This window comes from Peromyscus leucopus, chromosome 10 (assembly GCF_004664715.2).
Source record: "Peromyscus leucopus breed LL Stock chromosome 10, UCI_PerLeu_2.1, whole genome shotgun sequence".
NCBI lineage: Eukaryota > Metazoa > Chordata > Mammalia > Rodentia > Cricetidae > Peromyscus > Peromyscus leucopus.
Genome location: NC_051071.1, coordinates 56,196,678 through 56,202,677, shown reverse-complemented (window position 1 = coordinate 56,202,677; position 6,000 = coordinate 56,196,678).

Here is a 6,000-nt window from a genome sequence, read left to right as displayed (position 1 = left end):
CTCTCAAAGTGTACGAAGTTTTTGAAGACAAACAATGTGTTCTTTTACTAACAGACACAGACACACTCCTCAGGAATGTTCTTTGATACTGAGTAAAGTTTTGTCTCCACAGCAACTGTGTCTATAGTTCACATGGTGTTTTCCTGATAATCACCCGTGCCTTCCCTCCTTCTGGTCTTAGGAGATGGTGCTAAAGCAGAACTGTGACATCATTGGGTCAATCAAATATATGTTTCTGAAGCTGCCTGTTGTGTTAACTATCTGATAATTCAGGACTAACATCATGTTCTATGGGAACACACAGTACAGGTTTGGAACCCATCAAGCACAAGGTAGGGTTCAAAAACTCCCCACACTAGAAAAATAAATTGATTGACATTTGACCAATCAAGGTCTTCTTTCTTCACCAATATCTGCTATTCACAGAGTTCAGCACTTGCTGCCTCTGGAAAGCTGTTAATGACCATGGGGATACAAGACTAACAATGAACATGGTGTTGAGCAGCTGTAACTTGGGCAAATGCTCCTCCACTTTCTCAAAAATCTTGAACATATTCTGATGATTTTATCTTTCTACAAGTGACAGATTTCTGAGATCTGGAAGCCAGAGTGAAAGGAAAAGAAAAAAAGTGAAGTGAGAAATACTGGGAAGGATTTCATTTCTGACATAGGGCTCAGGAAGGTGCAGTGCACTTGTAATAATTGTTTCATTGGAGAAGAGGTAAATATTCCTGTGGCTTATTTTAGTGCTTGAATTGCCAAAAGAACATCAAATTTAAATTTTCTCTCTGAAAATGAAATCAGATATTAGCCCAAGACAGCAAGAAGGAGCAAGACTTCTTTGCAAAATAACCTTGAAACATATTTGTAAGCAAAGTCACTCAAAATATCCTGACTCCAGTAATAAAATATGCCTCTTTAGTTATATAACTGCTCAGCTACTTGAGAAAGTATAATTTTTTTGACAACTGAGAATATCCAAAATTGGACATCACTAACCTTGAATACCTGAGGGCATGTTATTTTTGCTCAGTATGAAACAATTGAATCCAAGTCTAGACACTTGAGGACAATTGAAAAAGCTGTTTGTTTTCCATATCCTATGATAATATTGCCATGATTTCCATCATTAAGATAATCCAAATCAAAATCCTCTCTAGATGTATTCGGCAAATTGTTTTCAACTTTCAGCTCACCTTTTATTCAGCATCCTACATGCTCAGCACTACTCTTTAGTTAAAATTAGTGAGTTGTTTTTTAGACAAAAAGACATAAACATAATTCATATGTATAAGATATCAGCTGTATCCTTTCTATCACCTAGTGTTCATATACTAATCCCCCATGTTTTGGAGGGTTTCTCCATGGGATTGACATTTAGGAAGGTGTGCATCATATCATATTTTATCTCCTTTAATCATTTCAGTACAATATATGTGCCATGAAGTGTGTTAGGTGTTGAGAACATTAAGAATCATAAACTTATCTTTCCACTAAAATAAATCTTGTCATCTAATAGAAGTTATGCAATTGACTATGAGATATGGGAGATGTAATAAAGGTGTTTCACTACCAATGATGTCATCTAGAAAGCTGTTTCAGGGAAAATGATCATAGTCTTTATTTATGAGGAGGAACAATGTTTACCACGTGTGGCACATTTTTTTCAGGATTGGTTGCCTTGTATTTGTTTGTTTGCTTGCTTTTATTCCTGTGGCATTGGAGGAACAATGCAAGAGAAACATTTAGGAACTACAGCTCTATGTGATTAACGATAGTCTTATGTAACTAAGGTACTGCAAAGGAGGTTAGGCAAGAGTCACTGTGTCATTTCCAGGGATGGCTCATGAAACTTGGGGAGTAAACTGGAACGGAGATACAGACAACAATTTTAGAAGCTTTGTACTATTGGCTAAAATACCATCATTCTTAATCTTGAAATAATTCAAAATGAGTGGAACTCTAGACCTTGATTCCCTGCAGAAATTCCTATGCTGAAGAGTTGCAAGAAAAATAAAATGTTCTATCAGTATCTGAATCACTGTATTATGTTTTTGGTTGTATTTGCATTGGTAGTTCAGTGTGTGTTTACTGATGCACCATGCTATGGGACTATGAAAGGACTTCTCTATTAAGGGGATTCCTCAAGGTCCATTGTCATTTAGAGGATAACATGAAGAAAAACACATCAAGAGATGAGGTTGAATTGAGATGGATTTCTAAAGCCTCATGGATCTCACTGAGCCTGAAAAACAATAAATTATATCAAGCAGTGTAAAGGCATTGTAAAGTTTTGGAAGGAGAGTTTCTTACTTAGATTTGGCTATAGTATACATGCATACATGTGTAGAAGTAACCAACAATCTTATTAAAGAAGAAACACAGAACCAATGCAAAGAAGAAAGCCAAGAGGTCAGAGCTAAGAGCTAAAATCCTTACCCTTCCTCTCACAGTTCCTACCTCTCCGAAAGAAACCTACTTGCTATGTGTCTGTCTTTATAAAGACTTTTCGTTCTGCCTTCTCATTGGTTGTAAACCCAACCACATGATCGCCTCATCACTGCCTGCCTGTACAGACCTCCAGGTCTTCTATGGTTGGTATTGAGGTTAAAGGTGTGTGTCTCCATGCTGGCTGTATCCTTGAACACACAGAGATCCACAAAGATACCCCCACAATAGACTGCTGGCAGTGGTCGAGAGACAGCCAGAACTGACCTACTCTGGTGATGAGATGGCCAAACACCATAATAGTTGTGCTAGAAACCCCATCCAACAACTGAGGGATCTGGATGCAGAGATCCACAGCTAGGCCCCGTGTGGAGCTCCGGGAGTCTAATTAGTGAGAAAGAAGAGGGTTTATATGAGTGAGAATTGTTGAAACCAAGGTTGGATAAAGCACAGGGACAAATAGCCAAACGAATGGAAACACATGAACTATGAACCAAAGGCTGAGGGGCCCACAACTGGATCAGGCCCTCTGAATTGGTGAGAGAGTTGATTGGCTTAATCTGTCTGGGAGGCATCTAGGCAGTGGTACCGGTTCCTGTGCTCATTGCATGAGTTGGCTGTTTGAAACCTGGGGCTTATGTAAGGATGCTTGGCTCAGTCTGGGAGGAGGGGACTGGACCTGCCTGGACTGACTTTACCAGGTTGATCTCAGTCCTCGGGGGAGTCTTTGCCCTGGAGGAGGTTGGAATGGGGGGTGGGCTGGGGGAAAGGGGAGGTGGACAGGAGGGGGGAGAACAAGGGAATCCATGGCTGATATGTAGAACTGAATGGTATTGTAAAATAAAAAAGGAAAAAAAATACTGAAGTGTTATATTCAAAATTAAGGGCTCCAGTTTTGGGTGTTTGGCATCAGAGCCTTTGATGTATTATTATTAGAAGAAAGACATTTTATAAAATACTGATAACTTGTAACAGATTTGCCAGATTAATTTATATATTAAGTATGATATTATATATGTCACAGTTAGAAGCAGTGCTAAGCATAGAGTGAATACCAATGATATTATACTACATTTGTTTTAAGCATAAAAATGGGAATAAAGACATGTTAAACATGTTAAACAATTAAATGCTAATGTTAACATTACAATGAAATGTAATGTTAACAATGAAATGTTAACAATGTTAACAATGTTTATGTTAAACAATGAAATTTACAGGATTAGGAAACGAGTTGTATTTGTAGAGTGAATGCTAGAACATAACAATGTTCTAAACTTCTACCATGATGATCAAAGTGGATTTTGTTATCATTATAAAAGATAAGAAAAATTTTATCCAGAGATGGAAATTAGTGACATGAAAGATGGATAAATGGAAAGAGGTGTGTGTGTGTGTGTGTGTGTGTGTGTGTGTGTGTGTGTGTGCATGTAAAGCAGAAGAGGGATAGTAATAAGTGATAAAATTAATATTTTTCAAATTTAAGTATATTAAATTATAGACCATATAAGACAGAATACTTGGCAAAAATCAATATATTGTTTTCACACACAAAAATGTCACTTGGTCATTCTTTCTACCTCTATGTATCTATCTATCATCCATCTATATCTATTATTTATTTTCATGTGTGTATATCTACTACATTTAAGTTGGTTCTAATCACATATGGAGAATAATCTTTGGGGATGAATGGATGTCTAATATAGGCATTAGATTTAGAATAATTACCACCCACAGATATCACATGTACTTGCAATTCATTGCTGCACTAACAGCTTAGACCATACTTGCAAGGTGAACTAGTTCAATGATAAATATCTCATAAATTTCAATAGATTAGCATAACAAAACAGATTTCCTTTGCTTGGTTTTTGTTTTTTGTTAGTCAGACACCACTTGAATAAATATTTCCTCATATGTTGGAGAGTTTTTTGTTAAAATAACAGTAAGTTTCAAATCCAGGTATTTTCTAACATTACCTCTTCATACCTTGAGTACCTCTGCACAAAAGAGAAAAGTAAATGAGAGCATAGAAATAGGAAATCTACATCTTTACTACTTTGGCCTGGATGTTACCCACACACTGATATTCTGTAGTTTCTAATTACTAGCACAGTACCTGGGGAGTTGCTTACCAAATGTAGGACAATGTACCAGTGTACCCTACATGTTATGTAAAAGAGGGGACTGACATACATTTAGGGGGATGAACTGCAGTGTCCACTACAGTCTTCTGTTCTGGACAACAAAACTATCAATGGACTTGCTATCAATCATAGACCCAATCAATCAGTCTCTAAGGAATAACTTAAAACATAATCATGTTTCATCACATAACTTCCTGGTAAGGGGAGGTCCTCTCTATCAAATCATGATATGGCTCATAGATTTCAACATGCCAATTAAAATATTTGTTTTTTTGTTTTGTTTTAAGTGTTTTACTTTTTCATATGATTCATGCTATGATGTACAGTATTACATTTTCTTTATCATTTATTGACTGGTGGACATTAAGTTTAAACTTCACATTTTGGCTTTTTCCATGGTTTCACTAGGGTATTTTTACTAGTTTTCATTCTTAAAGTATTCAAAGTATCTATCATTTGAATTGGAGTACCCTAACTTGTTATTTTCTATGATTTGTCCTACCTATTTTTATACTATAGTTATAATCTCTTTAATATTCACTATTTTTTAATCCCTTATATTTCACAGGTGCTGTAGATATCGATCACCTTGTAAGCTGTGAATGTGTTGATCTGATTTGGTTGGTAAATAAAATGCTGTTTGGCCAGCAGACAGGCAGGAAGTATAGGCAGGACAAACAGAGAGGAAAATTCTGGGAACAGGAAGGCTGAGTCAGGAGATGCCAGCCTGTCATCCAGGGAGCAGCATGTAAAGGCAACAGGTAAAGCCACAGAACACATGGCGACATATAGATTAACAGAAATAGGCTGAGTTTAAGTGTAAGAGCGAGTCAGTGGTAGGCCTGAGCTAATGGCCGAGCAGTTTAATTAATATATGCTTCTGAGTGATTATTTTATAAGTGATTGTGGGGTCTGTGGGGCTGGGTAGGACTGGAGAAAACTTCAGCTACACACAGGGCCAAGCACTATAGAAAAATACAGTGAAAAATAACCACTATTTAGGAATTTGGAATAACAAGGAACAATGCATATTAATGACCTACCTTATAAGCAATCACTTGCAAAAGTAATCTCCAAGCAAGAGTGATATTCCTTCTGTTCATTCTACAGCTGATTTCTCCCATGTTGGTAGTCATTCATTCTGCTGATACTACCACATAACAAAGTATTTTTGGTTCATTATTATTATTGATGATTTGTAAATTAAGTTTCATGGAATAGTTTTTTTTTTCCATCCATATCTCAGTGTTTTCTGCCAATTTGTGACAAGATTTTAAAGTTGTATCAACTTTCAGACCAGGCTCAAAGATTTATAACTGGCCTTCCTCGAAGACTTTTTCCAAAATGATAATAGCAAAAATAGTAACAGGAGGTTCTTAATCTAACTTTTTCTGTGTGGCAA